The sequence below is a fragment of the Giraffa tippelskirchi genome, chromosome 3, assembly GCF_054371585.1.
Source record: "Giraffa tippelskirchi isolate mGirTip1 chromosome 3, T2T-mGirTip1v1.2.pri, whole genome shotgun sequence".
In the NCBI taxonomy this organism is placed as follows: domain Eukaryota; kingdom Metazoa; phylum Chordata; class Mammalia; order Artiodactyla; family Giraffidae; genus Giraffa; species Giraffa tippelskirchi.
In genome coordinates, this window is record NC_137277.1 from 76501734 (window position 1) to 76517950 (window position 16217).

Genomic DNA, 16217 nt, shown 5'->3' on the forward strand with positions numbered 1-16217 from the left:
TGCAGAGTACATCATGAGAAACACTGGGCTGGATAAAGCACAAGCTGAAATCTAGATTGCTGGGAGAAATATCAGTAACCTCAGATATGCAGATGACACCACCTTTATGGCAGAAAGTGAAGAACTAAAGAGCCTCTTGATGAAAGTGAAAGAAGAGAGTGAAAAAGTTGGATTAAAGCTAAACATTCAGAAAACTAAGATCATGGCATCTGGTCCCATCACTTCACGGCAAATAGATGGGGAAACAGTGGCTGACTTTGGCCACCTGATGTGAAGAGCTGATTCATTTGAAAAGACCCTGATGCTGGAAAAGATTGAGGGCAGGAGGAGAAAGGATCGACAGGATGAGATGGTTGGATAGCATCACCGACTCAATGGGCATGGGTTTGAGTGGACTCCAGGAGTTAGTGATGGACAGGGAGGCCTGGTGTGCTGCTGTTCATGGAGTCGCAAAGAGTCAGATACGACTGAGCGACTGAACTGAACTGAACTGATCTTCAGATAGTGCTATTATAAGCACTGTTATTTAACTTTCTTGAAGGTCCTTCTTCAAAACTTACTTATGCTATATACTATATAACCTCTCAGAGAATTGGAATTCATTAATTGATCAATTAATTAATGCAAAGTGTTGAAAAGTAACTCTTAAATGCCTTGGCTTTTAATTTTAAGTAAGCAGCACTGATGCACTTTATCCTAATCACAGAAATTTTCAGATCTGTAATAGGTCATTTCTGAGGGTCTTTTTGGTCAGAGTGGGTCTTTCAGTTGCTGCCAAATCACATTACATAGGCAACAACAGCCTCACTCTCTTTCATGCGAATGAACGTAGGCATATTTTTTTTTTAGGATGTTTGTCCATGCTTCCTTGGTGGCTCAGACGGTAAAGCGTCTGCCTACAATGCGGGAGATCCGAGTTCAATCCCTGGGTCGGGAAGATCTCCTGGAGAAGGAAATGGCAACCCACTCCAGTATTCTTGCCTGGAAAATCCGTGGACGGAGGAACCTGGTGGGCTACAGTAGGACACGACTTCACTTTCACTTTCACTTCCTATGCAATCTGAAGAGTTTGACAAGTGTCTCTATGAATCACGTGTTTGTTAGCCCTTTCTAGTGCTGTTGGTAAAGTAGGCCTGGCTTCTCTTTCTGGTTCTTCTCAGAGAGACAAACGTGGAGAGAATCAAGAAGGCACAGACAATATATGCAGAAAAGCAAAGCTAGTAACTGCAATTATAAAGTGTTGAAACAATATTACATGCACAGCATTTTAAGAGACATTCTCCCAACAGAAATGAGAAGAAGGAGAAGGGATTGGGAATGAGAAAGAATATATATCAAACAAACCCACCTCTACTGCATTTTTTTCCCTTTGGCTGACCTTGATTTCTTGCCACCAGAGCAGATTCCACAGATGTTTAATTTTCTGAGCTAGCAGTGTGTCCCCAAGCTCATGTTTTAATGAATATTGTACACAACATTTTTTCTTATGACTTAAACTCATCTAGATTCAAGGATCTATGTTTGGACAGTAGAAAGAAGCATAAACAATAAAAAGAAGCATCTCTCTTCTTATAGAAGAGAAAATCCTTAAAAGTGGACTACAAACAGGGGAGAGAAATAAGATGACTGGATTGTGCTTCAGTTCTTCTTTTGTTCACTCCTGTCAGGGATAGTCTAGCTGCCACTCTGAGCAATTTGCTCTGCTTTCATTTTGTCAGTTTCTATTCATCACCTAGCCTTGGGCTCTCATTATGGTCAAGTAATTGCTTCTCACCTCTAATCTCCATTTGGAAATGTTTATATGTTGATAGCCCTATAACTTTACGCAGGTCACCAATTTTTAATAATGTTAGGGTTCTTTTTATTTTCTGCCTTTTATGATTAAGAGATCATTATTGAAGAACACGGAGACCACTGTTAAGTAATTTATACCAAAGGCACCCAATATCATGACAGAATTCAGGATGTGTTGGGAGACTGGCAGGTGGGGAAGGAGACAGAGAGGAGTAGTTGGCAGGACCTGTGTGTATCATCTTCTTAGTTTAGAAGCCCATATGGTGCTTCATAATGCTTTGCTCAATTGCCTTATAGTTTTAGTCTAAATCCTATTAAAAATAAACTCTAATAGGAAGAACATTTCAGATAAATTATAAATCTCATAATCTATAAGAATTTTTAAGTAAGAGTGTTTTGAGTTTAATATAGACTAACCTTGAAAGATAAGACATTTACTTTTTTCATGAAAAAATACACATTTCTGAAAGGTGTTTCCACTATTTGAAAATTACATGCCTTTGATTAAAATAAGGTTAAGTGCAATTTTAATGTCATGAACAAAATAAAACAAAACAAGACATAACAAGTAACCCCCACCCCCCAGAAAATTCTCCCACACTCTATTGTCCATCACGGAGTCACGCTCTGTTCCTTTTGTAGCCTGATGTATAAAGATGTAAATCATAATTTTGAACACTGGGGATGAAGTACCTCAAAGAAATCACAGTCCTTGACCTTTAGAATCTTGTCATTTAGTTTCTCTGATTAGATACAGCTATAAGAGCAAGTTGTAGTGGCTCACAACAATAGTCAGTAACTTCTTAGGGACTAATCTTACGGTTGACAGTGTGCTGCTTGGAATTAGTCATACCAACCTGTAAGTTCTATTTATTTTTTAGGACAAATTTTGAAAAACATGAATAAATGTAATTAAAATATTGATATTTTTACATCTGAGTTATTTACACCATCAACATTTCATATACAGTCAGTTACAAAGAGTATTTGGTGATCTTCAATATTTGCATTGGCTGTGTCAGTGTCAGAGGTTCACCCTGTCCTCTGATGGCTATACTTCCTTCTGCCCAATGCTTCCTGGATGTGTAACAATAAAACAGAGCAGCTGACTTGAGTAGACTTACTCAGAGCACACTCACAAAACAGAGACTCCTACAAATGCCAAAGGGAAAAAGAGATATGGAAGTGATGAACATCAATGATAATTTTGATAAATGTACTTACCCTCTGATCTGCTTTATCACTGTCCTGTAAGTTCTGGCTTTTGAATCTGGAGACATACACGTATTTTCATTAGCATGATTTCTCCCTAGAAGACAAACATATGGGTTTGGCAGAGAATTCTAAACAAATGTGAAAACTGAGAAACATCCAAGTTGTTATCTTGACAATTGGCTTTTATGCACTAGTTGGACGTCTTTAAGAATTCAGATTTATCATCAATTGACATAAATACATGGTGTAGAAATTCTAAAGATATGCCATGGAACCAAGAGATTTCTATTCCCAAAATAGGTATTATTATTTTATTATTTTTAAATTAATACTTATTGGAGTATTGTTGCTTTACAATGTTGTGTCAGTTTCTGCTGTACAGCAAAGTGAATCAACAATACATACACATATACCCTCTTTTTTTGGATTTCCTTCCCGTTTGGGTCACCACAGAGCATGGAATAGAGTTCCCTGTGCTATACAGTAAGTTCTCACTAGTTATCTATTTTATACATACTATCAATAGTGTATATATGTCAGTCCCAATCTCCTAATTCTTCCCACCCTCCATTCCCCACTTGATATCCATACTTGATTCTCTACATCTGTGTCTTATTTCTGTTTTGCAAGTAAGATCATCTATACCATTTTTCTAGATTCCACATATATGTGTTAATATATGATATTTGTTTTTCTCTTTCTGACTTTCTTCCCTCTGTATTACAGTATAATAGACTCTAGGTCTATCCACATCTCTACCAATGACCCATTATATTCATTTGTATGACTGAGTAATATTCCATTGTACCACATGAACTACATCTTCATCATGTACCACATGTACCACATCTTTACCCATTCCTCTGCTGATGGACATTTAGGTGCTTCCATGTCCTTGCTGTTGTAAACAGTGCTGCAATGAACATTGGGGTGCATGTGCCTTTTTGAATTATGGTTTTCTCTGGATATATGCCCAGTAGTATGATTGCTGGATCATATGGTAGTCTGTTTTTAGTTTTTTCAAACTGAAAAACTTCCTTACTCTTCTCTGTGGTCACTGTATCAATTTATATTCCCACCCAACAGTGAAAGAAGGTTCCCTTTTCTCCACAGCCTCTCCAGCATTTGTTGTTTGCAAGGTTTTTGATGATGGCCATTCTGACCAGTGTGAGGTGATACCTCATTGTGGTTTTGATTTGCATTTCTCTCATAATGACTGATGTTGAGCATCTTTTCATGTGTTTGCTCGTCATCTGTATGTCTTCTTTGAAAAATGCCTGTTTAGCACTTCTGCCCATTTTTTGATTGGGTTGTTTGTTTTTTGATATTAAACTGTGTGAGCTGTTTGTATATTTTAGAAATTAATCCTTTATCAGTTGCTTAATTTGCAAATATTTTCTCCCATTCTGAGGGTTGTCTTTTCGTCTTACTTATGGTTTCCTTTGCTGTGCAAAAAATTTTTTAATTTAATTAGGTCCATTTTTTTAGTTTATTTTTATTTTCATTGTTATTTTATTTTTAATAGGATAATAAAATATACTATAAAGAACAAAAATGAGATTCATAGTAATCTCAAATAATAAAAATAGAAATAATAAAAGAATGCAATCAAGTTTTACATTTAGAATATGTGAAGTATTATATGTAATTTAATTCACACTGTCTGAGTAAATGAGAGAAAGAGACTGGCAAATCAAATATTCTGGTTGATAGTAACAATGTGAACATTAACAGTCTCTTAATGAGGTCATTAGTATAAGCAAACAGGTTACAAAATTTGAAAAAATTGCATTTAATGTATGCATAAACTATTTAGCTTTTCTTTCCTGATTCCAAAGTTATGTCAGGCTTATTATTTGGATCATAAATTAATTTCATATAGCAACTAACTAGCATGGTACTCAGTAAAAACTTATAAAAGAATAAATATCTGGAAGCAGATGGTAACATGATTCTGCTTGAGAGAATGAATGGCTAACATATCATATAGAATATGGTAGCACTTACATTGACCTTACAAAAAAGTTTAATTTATACGTAGTTAAATATTTTCATACATTCCTAGTGATTTTTTTTACCCCAAATTTGCTTGATAAAACTACTTGGTAGCGGTTAAAAAAATTTGGCATTTTCTCTAGGGTTATAAAGTAATTTGGTTTTAAAGCAAATAAAGACTGTCAAACAAAGACTAAAGATGCATCTATTTTTTGTTAAATTGAGCATAGTTAAAAATAATCACAGAATATATGTTAACATATATTGAAGCATTTAAGGTTAAGTCTTTAACTTTATATATTTTCCTGAAATTGTATAAGTTTAGATATTATAAAATGACAGATTAATTTGAAAGACAATACTTAACCTAAAAATTATCTAATAAAAGCAATGTATTTTATAATTATATAAATTACACTAGGTCTTAAAATATTTTCAGTACATATTTCTAGATACCCAATGTATGACCCTCAAATTGATTTTATTTTTGAAGCTTTGGACTTAGAATTGATAGGTTTATTAGTTGGAAAAGGAATTTTAATTTCCAGGCACAGCCTTAAGGCAGTCATTTCCTGCTCTATTCACATAAAGCTTCATTTACAGTAGTTAGTTTTGGATTTTAAAACTTAATTAATATTTCCTTTTCTAACATTTGGAGGTAATTAAGTCAGAGCAAATTTGCCTATAAATATTCATAACTAAGTAAATACTTCTAGAGTTTCTCCTATGTTCATTGCATTAATACTCTATTATCAGTTAAATTAATTAAGTATGAATAAATATAGGCCTAATGGTCAATCTGGAATGGCTTTAAAAGTAATTTTGATGTGTAATAATTTTTCATAAACATTAGAGGCTGAGCCTCACAACAGTCCAAGGTTGGCAGGGCGGCTTTTCTTAAATCTCCTTATTTTGTGATGATAGTTCTCGTTTGTTGACTCTTTTCTTCAGTGAAGGACCATGGTGACTATGTTACATGCATTACCTCTCTGTGACTTCATGACAACCTAATGAAGCAAGTTCTATTATTAGTGGCACATTATAGTTGAGGAAACTGGAAATATTAAGTATAATAATTTCCTCTAAGATTACTGAGTGGGTAAATGGTGAGGTTAGAAATAGATACGAGCTAATCTTTACCTCTTTGGCGTCTTATTTATAGACTAAGAAATTCAAATATAAAAAATGCATAAGATGACTAGCAAAATTAGGTTACTAGCAAGGTGTAGGGTTATAAGCTGAACTCAGTATTACTTCTAAAGTATTTCCAATGAATATTTAGATTTAAAAATCTCTATTCACATGTATTGAAGTGTTTCTATTGTCTAGAGTCCATTTGTAAGGTATAAATAATTACTAGATTAATTTTGGAATTCAAAGCAGAACATTTGAAAGGAGCCAAATATTTAAGATATTTTGCTTATATTACACAAAGGAAATGAAATTAAAGATGAAGTTCCTGCTCTATTTAAAAAATATGGTCTTTAAAAAATTTAAAAAATGTTAAACTGGAGAAGAAAAAAAAAAAATCTAAATTCTCTATATTAACTGTAGGTCAATATCTTTTCATACATTATATCACTTAATCTTCACAATATCTATGGAAGATATGGTTGTTCATGACATTTACTTAACTAATATTGGTAGAGCACCTACTTTATTTCAAGCACTGTTCTAAGTGTTGTAGGCATATCAACAAGCAAGAAAGATATGGTCCCTGTTTTCATGGAGCTTACATGGGAGAAAGAACAACACGCCACAAAAAAGTAAAATACAGGATGATGTGACAGAAAGTGTCACCAGAAGCTAGCTGGTATTTTTGGTTGGATAGAGAGACCAAGGATACCAACAGAAACACACATTTGAAGGTATGAGACAGGTGCTGGTGAAAGGGAGAGGAATCTCAAAAGCCTTAAGTGAGGCAAGAGCTTTGTATGTTTGTTTAATCAATGGGGCTTTCCAGGTGGTACAGTGGCAAAGAATCTGCCAGCCAATGCAGGGGATGCAAGAGACTTGAGTTCAACCTCTGAAAGATCCCCCAGAGTAGGAAATGGCAACCCACTCCAGTATTCTTGCCTGGGAAATCCTATGGACAGAGGAGCCTGGTGGGTTACAGTCCATGAGGTTTCAGAGTCAGACATGACTGAGTGACTGAACACACATACATACATGTTTAATCAGCAGAAAAAAAGGCTAATATAGCTGGAACAAATCAGTGAGAGAGACAGTATCAGGGTAAGTCAACCAGAGGGTGCTTTTAGTACATAAATAAGAACCCTTGACTCTCTCGCTCAAAATCCTTCAAAAGTGTCCTATTTACACCCTGGTGGAGAAATCGGTAAAGAATCTGCCTGCGATGCAGAAGACGCAGAGATACAGGATGGATCCTTGGGTCAGGAAGACCCCCCTGGAGAAGGAAATGGCAACCTACTCCAGTATTTTTGCCTGGGAAATCCCATGAACAGAGGAGCCGGGCGGGCTACAGTCCATGGAGTCTCAAAAGAGTCAGACATGACTGAATGACTAAACCACCACACCTACACATAGAACACAATCCTTCAAATTTTCAAAGGCCTCTAAGGTTCTACACGGATATAACTCCTGGCACCAATCCAATCACTGATCCTCTAGTTTGCTTTCCACCAGCAACCTAGCCCCTTGCTGGTTGTTCTGTGTGCCAAGTATCCCTAGACTCAGGATGATTTTTTTAAAAAAAATTTCTTTATTTTCTATTGAAGGACAATTGCTCCACAGAATCCTGCCGTCCTCTGTCAAACCTCAACATGAATCAGCCATAGGTATACACATATCCCTTCCCACCTCCCTCCCCATCCCACCCCTCCAGGCTGACACAGAGCCCTTGCTCCAGTTCCCCAAGCCACACAGCAAATTCCCGTTCGCTATCCACTTTACACGTGGTAGTATAAGTTTCCATGTTACTCTTTCCATACATCTCACCCTCTCCTCTCCTCTCCCCACGTCCATAAGTCTATTCTCCATGTCTGTTTCTCCATTGCTGCCTTGCAAATAAAATCCTCAGGACCATTTTTCTAGATTCCATATATATGTGTTAGAATATGGTATTTATCTTTCTCTTTCTGACTTACTTCACTCTGTATAATAGGTTCTAGGTTCATCCACCTCATTAGAACTGACTCAAATGTTTTCTTTTTTATGGCAGAGTAATATTCCACTGTGTAGATTTACCACAACTTCTTTATCCATTCTTCTGTTAATGGACATCTGGGTTGCTTCCATGTTCTAGCTATTGTAAATAGTGCTGCAATGAACAATGGGATACATATGTCTCTTTCAATTTTGGTTTCCTCAGGTTATATGCCTAGGAGTGGGATTGCTGGGTCATATGGTGGTTTTACCCCTAGCTTTTTAAGGAATCTCCATACTGTCTTCCATAGTGGCTGTATCAATTTACATTCCCACCAACAGTGCAAGAGCGTTCCCTTTTCTCCACACTCTCTCCAGACTTTATTGTTTATAGGCTTTTTGATTAGGGCCATTCTGACCAGTGTGAGGTGATATTTCACTGTAGTTTTGATTTGCATTTCTCTAATAATGTGTGATGTTGAGCATCTTTTCATGTGTTTGTTAGTCTGTATGTCTTCTTTGGAGAAATGTCTGTTTAGGTCTTTTTCCGACTTTTTGATTGGGTTGTTTGTTTTTCTGGTATTGAGTTGTATGAGCTGCTTGTATAATTTTGAAATTAATCCTTTGTCAGTTGTTTCATTTGCTATTATTTTCTCCCATTTTGAGGGTTGTCTTTTCACCTTGCTTATAGTTTTCTTTGCTATGCAAAAGCTTTTAAGTTTAATCAGGTCCCACTTGTTTATTTTTGTTTTTCTCAGGATGCTTTTATCTGCTGTTACCTCTGCTTGGATTTCTCCTCCTATGAATATGCACATGGCTTCTTCAGGCTTCCCAGGTGACTCAGTGATAAGGAATATAGTAAAGAATCTGCCTGCAATGCAGGAGACATAGGTTTGATCCTTGGGTCAGGAAGATTCCCTGGAGAAGGAAATGGAAATCCACTCCAGTATTCTTGCTTGGGAAATCCCATGGACGGAGGAGCCTGGTGGGCTACAGTCCATGGGGTTGCAAAAGAGTTGCATATGACCAAAAACAATAGCACCATAGCTTTTTCATGGTTTCATTCACTTCATTTTCATTCTCTGCTCAAGTGTTACATCACTGGAGAAGCCTTTCCTGATTATTAACAAAATCTAAAGCCCTCCTATCACTCTTTTTTCCTTTACTCTGCTTCTTCCAGTTTCTATGGCTGCTTCAGAAATTGTGTCAAAAGTTAGCTGCTTAAAACAGCAGTAATCATTGTTATCTCCCACAGTGTCTACAGGTGAGGAATTTGAGTAGCTTAGCTGGGCGGTTCTGACTTGGAGTCTCTCATGAAGGTGCAGTCAGACAGTTGTGTCTGGGTTCACCTCTCAGCCTTCATTCACATGACTGGCATCTGGTCTGGTTAAGACTCAAAAGACTGGGAACTGGAACAGATGGGTTTCCTAAGTTACTTTTTTCTTTCTCTATAAGGTCTCTCCTGCATGGTGGCTTCAGGACAGTCAGAACAATTACTCTGAGAGAGAGAGAGATAAAGAGAGGCATAAGCCATATCACCATTTATGACCTAGCCTTGGGAAATCAGGCAATGTCACTTCTGCTGTTTTTTGTTAGTTGGGGCAGTTACAAAATTTCCCCAGCTTCAAGGGAGGAGAAGGGTATAGGCCTTGTATCCTGATGGACAAGTGTCAATATATTGATAATATTGTAAGAAGAACATGTGGGATGAGAGATATATATTCTCCAATATTTGAAATATAAAATATGTCATATTGCTTTATTCTTTCTCCAAAGCAATTTTCACTGTGTTTATTACCTGTTTCTTACAACCCTTGATGGTCTTCTTTGCTGCTGGTCAATCTTCTTCACTACCCAAATCAATGATTGGCATAGAATAGGCACTTAATATTTTCTATTATTGAATAAATAAATATTTCTTGAACCAAAGATCTATCAAGCACTAGTGTTTTAGAGATGGAACATTTTTTTTTATAATATTCTGTAAACTGTTACAGAAATGTAGTAAGAGAATACAATATACTAAAATTATGCTAAAAGTGAGTAGGCACATGATATGCGCCTAAATAGAAAAATAAATGCCTCTTTTATAATAATTTTGGAAAAATTAAGACTTTTTAATGACATTATACTTCTAAGTTTTTGGTTGATACAAGTCACAATAGTAAAAGAAGTGTAAATTTAGGATGTAATCTTCTTATGTGTGCAGATTACAACATTGCAAATAGCACATTTATCTTGCAGTCACAGCTGTACAAATGCCATCATTCAGCTCATTCTAATATCAGTGAAGATGAGCAGGGTCCTTTACTCTCTATTTTTGACTGTTCACTTGACCATTTTCAGTGGGCCTAAATTTCTGCTTTTTTTTTTTTTTAAATTGACATATAGTTGGTTTACAATGTTGTGTAAATTTCTGCCTTTTTTTTTTTAAGGCAGATTGTTGACATTCAGGAGGAAAGTATTTCTTCGATCTTTACAGAAAAAAATGTAATTTTTCAGAATCCAAGAAATATTCATTTGAAATTCATTCTTCATAAGGGTCAGTTAGTGATTTGTAACACAGCCATAGGAATGTGACTTAAGGTTGTCTCAAGGACATGAGAATCACTGCATGAACAAGAAAAATGGGTGATTTTTTTTCATTCAAATTTAAAACAACCTAAATGCTCACCAAGAATAGTCTGGAAATTAACTATGGACCACAGGTTAACATACAGGCACTTAAAAAGATGTTGCAAAAGAGAAGGCAAAAGATAATTTTTCATAGCTGGTGGGATTACCTAAACTAAACTACCTAAAGCTCCAAGATAATTAACTAAAAAATCAGAACTAATATAAAATTCATTGTTATTTGGATAATATAAATTATAAAAAATGAATAGTTTTCTGATAAACAGCAAAGATTAGAAGACATAATGGGAAAGTAAGAAAGCATAAAAACAATGAAATATAAAACAGGACTGGCAACAAGCTGAGATGGACCAGAGACAATGCAATAAATTTAAGGAGCTCAGCCCTGTGCCATACTTGGCCGCTCAGCAAGTGGGCTGAATGGGTCTGCAGACCTTAATGACAGAACTGTCCCTGGTGACAAAAGTATGAAAAATTACGATTTTCTGTTTTCATCACCAGCACTTACCGTAAGAGCATCTATTCTTTTTCTGATGCAGAGTTTGCCATCCAAGAATGTAGGCAAAGCTACATTTCAATTTCCTTTGCAGGGTACAGATGCACAGGATTTAACATCCTAGCATGAGAAGTGAGCCTCAGGCTTGTTTTGCTTTGAAGACACCACTGGGTTAAAAAACTCTCCTCAAATCTGGATCCAGAAAGAATCAAGTGGACACCAGAATGACCAAAGGAATTCTCCGGAAAGAGCAGTGGGGCAACCCCCTCCAGGGTACATGAAACCAGCCTTTGAAGACAGGCTTCCTGCAGTCAGACTGGGCTGCCCTGTGTGACCTGGACACCTCAAGCTCTCACAGGTCCAGGGGGTTTTCAAAACAAATGGCACCTCCAAGGACCAACATGTGGTTCTTATTCTTCAGACTTTCCTTCCATAAACACATCACACCCACCTTCTAATTCCTAGAAGACCCTTCAGGAATGCTGTCCCAAGACAGAACTGGAAGGTCCTCAGAGGCCAGCAGAGAGGAAGGTCCCCAAGCAGACCTACCTAGCTTGACCCCTTCCCTGTTCGACACTTCTGCTTCTGTGAATGTGGCTGCTGTCCCTTGCAAGGACTCGGAAGGGAAAGGCTCATGGCCAAAATGTTGACCCTTCCAGGTGTGGCACATGAGGCTAGAATTTGGCTCCTCTGATGATGCCACCAGCAAAATGCTTTCCTCACTGATGGTACCTGATGTAGTGTGTTGAGGATTACCTAGAAAAAATTGAAAAGGAAAGCTAGAGATACCAGACATTGCAGGCCCATTCAGGATAGAAACTCAAGCTCACATACGAGGAGACTGTCCAAGTCTGGAGCAAGGCCCAAGTAGAGGCCTTGGCCTTCCAAGTGATCCTGAGGAAGAAGCATTTGCTCACTGGAGAATACTGAACAGTAAACTAAAGAAAATGATGAACTGAACAGAATCTGCTGTCTATCTCAGGTATAAGATCTGATGTAGAAGCTTCTGACCAATGTCCACCTCTCCCTCCTGTCTGTCTGTCTGGTTCTCTGTTAGAAGATTTCATGTTCTTCTCTCTTGACCTCAATTTGTTTTTAAACTAGATTGCTTTAAAAAGAAGAGTAAAGAGGATGGACCTAGAGATTAGCATAGTGAGTAAGCCAGATAGAGAAAGAAAATATTGCATGATACCATTAATATGTGGTATCTAAAATGATATAAATGAGCTTATTTAGAAAACAGGCTCAGAAAACAAACTCATGGTTCTCAAAGGGGAAAGGGGCAGCTGAGGGATAAATTAGGAGTTGGGGATTAAAATATACACACCACTATATATAAAATAGATAACAAACAAGGACCTACTGTATAGCACAAGGAACTACTTTATACTCAATATGTTGTAATAACCCATAATGGAAGAGAATGTAAAAAAGGAATATATATATTTATATGTATGTAAACCTGACTTACCTTACTATATACCTGAAACTAACACAATATTGTAGATCAACTATATTTCAGTAAAAAAAAAATTAAAGAAAGCTTCCCTTTCATAAAAAAAAAAAAAAAAAACTTAAGAGTACTAGTTTTGGAATTAAAAATTTCCCAAGTAGCACAGTGGTAAAGAATCTGCCTGTCAATTGTGCAGGAGACACAAGAGATCTGAGTTTGGGTTTGATGCCTGGGTCTGGAAGATTCCCTAGAGTAGGAAATGGCAACCCACTTCAGTATTTTTGCCTGGAAAATGCAGGAACAGAGAGCTTGGTGGGCTACAGCCCATGGGGTTGCAGAGTCAGACACAATCGAGTGACTGAACACACACACACACAGTTTTGGAATTATACACTAGATTTAAATTCTAACTCTGTCATGTACTAGCCTTAGGGTTCAATCTCTTCTACCTGTTTCCTTATTGATAAAATGAGCATGATTATTGAAACATTGATGCAACATTGATAGATGATGTATGCCTGGAAAAGGCACTTGAAAGTAATATCTATTAAATATAGTGTAAAATGCATCAAAATCTTATTAGTAACTATCTGAGAGACTTACATATCAGACAGATGGAGCAATAAAATAGCACAGATGTTTCAGGGACAAAATACTAGTATGTATAAAAATATAATGTTTGATAAAAGCCACAATACAAATCAGTGAGAACTGAAGAAAATATTCAAAAAATGGTCTTGGACTTTGGGCAAAAATCTTCGGGAAAAAATAGCTAGATGTGTGCTTTTCATGTAAATACACATAAATTCCATAAAAATTAGATTGTTAAATAAATAAAATGAAACTATCAATCAATTAGAATAAAATTGAAGTCATTAAGTATTCGCTACTGACATGGGGGAAAACTTCCAGGGCAAAAGAACAATGGCAGAAACACAAAGAAGAAACAGACAGATTTGACTACATAAAAAACTGACCACACCAAAAAATATAATGAAAACTACAAAAGGTAAACTAAAATAATACTTGCATGCACTAAATGCACTAAACATTCATGATAGACCAGAGGTTAATATAAACACCTCAAGAACGTGTCAGTTCAGTTCAGTTGCTCAGTCATGTCCGACTCTTTGCCACCCTATGGACTGCAGCACACCAGTCTTCCCTGTCCATTGCCAGCTCCCGAAGCTTATTCAAACTCAAGTCCATCGAGTCGGAAATGCCATCCAACAACCTCCTCTGTCGTCCCCTTCTCCTCCTGTCTTCAATCTTTCCCAGTGAAAGGTTGTTGCTATACCACAAAAGATGCCAGGATTTTTGGCCTCCAGAGGAGAAGAATTCAATCTGAGGCCAGAGACGAGACTTGATCGCTCAGAGCTCTTGTGTAATAAAGTTTCATTAAAGTATAAAAGAGATAGAGAAAGCTTCTGACATAGACATCAGAGGGGGCAGAAAGAATACCTCCCTACTAGTCTTTAGCTGGATGTTATATAGCTACTAGCAGTATGCTAATTAAAGAAAGGAAGTGTCTCAATATTCAGAGAATGGTACTAAGCCCCTCACTGACAAGATGCATTTTGAGATAATCTTGGCACCAGGTGAGTCATCCCAGGCCATAAAATGATTGACATGAATCTTGAAGAAAGGTAGAGTCCCATAAAAATATACAGTTTCATCAACATAGATTAGGAGAACAATTTATAAGTATAACATATTGGTTTGTCAAGTCGGCTCTGAGCCTTTAGGCAGAACTGACTTGAAGACAGAGTCTGGGGTAAATGCACAGTACATTAACATAGCTTAAGACAAATATTTCCATAAGAAAAATGCACTGGTTAGCTCAAGGTTTGAGAAAAGTTAAGTTCAGGTGGAACCAGGTGTCATTATGGGAACAAAGAATTTTAAGAGAAACCTCTTTTTAAATTTGTATAGAGAAGGGGGAAAAATGTAACATTAGTTTGTTTCTTCCTGCTGCTTAAGAGAGAGATAAAAAATGTCTGACACTTGCAGCCATTTCCTCTGTTTGGAGACCCCTGGCCTTCCTGCCTGTTACCCTCTCACCAGCATCAGGGTCTTTTCCAGTGAGTCAGTTCTTCCCATCTGGTGGCCAAAGTATTGGAGCTTCAGCTTCAGCATCAGTCCTTCAAATGAATATTCAGGGCTGATTTCCTTTAGGATGGACTGGTTGGATATCCTTGCAGACCAAGGGACTCTCAAGACTCTTATCCAACACCACAGTTCAAAAGCATCAATTCTTCAGCACTCAGCTTTCTTATAGTCCAACTCTCACATCCATACATGACTAATGGAAAAACCATAGCCCTGACTAGAGGGACTTTGTTGGCAAAGTAATGTCTCTCAATATGCAAAATCTAGACCGGGAGCTGATTGTGGCTCAGATCATGAACTCCTTATTGCCAAATTCAGACTGAAATTGAAGAAAGTAGGGGAAACCACTAGACCATTCAGGTATGACCTAAATCAAATCCCTTATTACTATACAGTAGAAATGAGAAATAGATTTAAAGGACTAGATCTGATAGACAGAATGCCTGATGAACTATGGATGGAGGTCCGTGACATTGTACAGGAGACAGGAATCAAGAACATCTCCAAGAAAAAGAAATGCAGAAAAGCAAAATGGCTGCCTGAGGGCCTTACAAATAACTGTGAAAAGATGGGAAGTGAAAAGCAAAGGAGAAAAGGAAAGATATACCCATTTGAATGCAGAGTTCCAAAGAATAGCAAGGAGAGATAAGAAAGCCTTCTTCAGCGAACAATGCAAAGAAATAGAGGAAAACAATAGAATGGGAAAGACTAGAGATCTCTTCAAGAAATTTAGAGATACCAAGGGAACATTTCATGCAAAGATGGGCTCAATAAAGGACAGAAATGGTATGGACCTAACAGAAGCAGAAGATACTAAGAAGAGGTGGCAAGAATACACAGAAGAACTGTACAAAAAAGATCTTCACGACCCAGATAATCATGATGGTGTGATCACTCACACTCACCTAGAGCCAGACATCCTGGAATGTGAAGTCAAGTGGGCCTTATGAAGCATCACTATGAACAAAGCTAGTGGAGGTGATGGAATTCCAGTTGAACTATTTCAAATCCTGAAAGATGATGCTGTGAAAGTACTGCACTCAATATGCCAGCAAATTTGGAAAACTCAGCAGTGGCCACAGGACTGGGAAAGATCAGTTTTCATTCCAATCCCAAAGAAAGGCAATGCCAAAGAATGCTCAAACTACCACACAATTGCACTCATCTCACACGCTAGTAAAGTGATGCTTAAAATTCTTCAAGCCAGTCTTCAGCAATATATGAACCGTGAACTTCCAGATGTTCAAGCTGGTTTTAGAAAAGGCAGAGGAACCAGAGATGAAATTGCCAACATCTGAGGATCATAGAAAAAGCAAGAGAGTACCAGAAACACATCTATTTCTGCTTTATTGACTCTGCCAAAGCCTTTGACTGTGTGGATCACAATAAACTGTGGAAAATTATTAAAAAGATATG

The 16217-nt window shown here is 37.1% G+C and overlaps 1 protein-coding gene and 1 long non-coding RNA gene across 6 annotated transcripts in view; one reads left to right on the forward strand and one right to left on the reverse strand.

Annotated features, from left to right (window-relative positions):
• LOC145542353 (uncharacterized) overlaps positions 1–16217 on the reverse strand; it is a 163140-nt gene that overhangs the window by 124994 nt on the left and 21929 nt on the right. The window contains exon 2 of the long non-coding RNA XR_014079801.1: positions 3019–3103. This is a non-coding gene — a long non-coding RNA (uncharacterized LOC145542353). The remainder of the gene's footprint in view (positions 1–3018; positions 3104–16217) is intronic.
• Positions 1–16217, forward strand: part of PDE1A (phosphodiesterase 1A) — a 479731-nt gene that overhangs the window by 59618 nt on the left and 403896 nt on the right. The gene's annotated exons all lie outside the window — the stretch shown is intronic.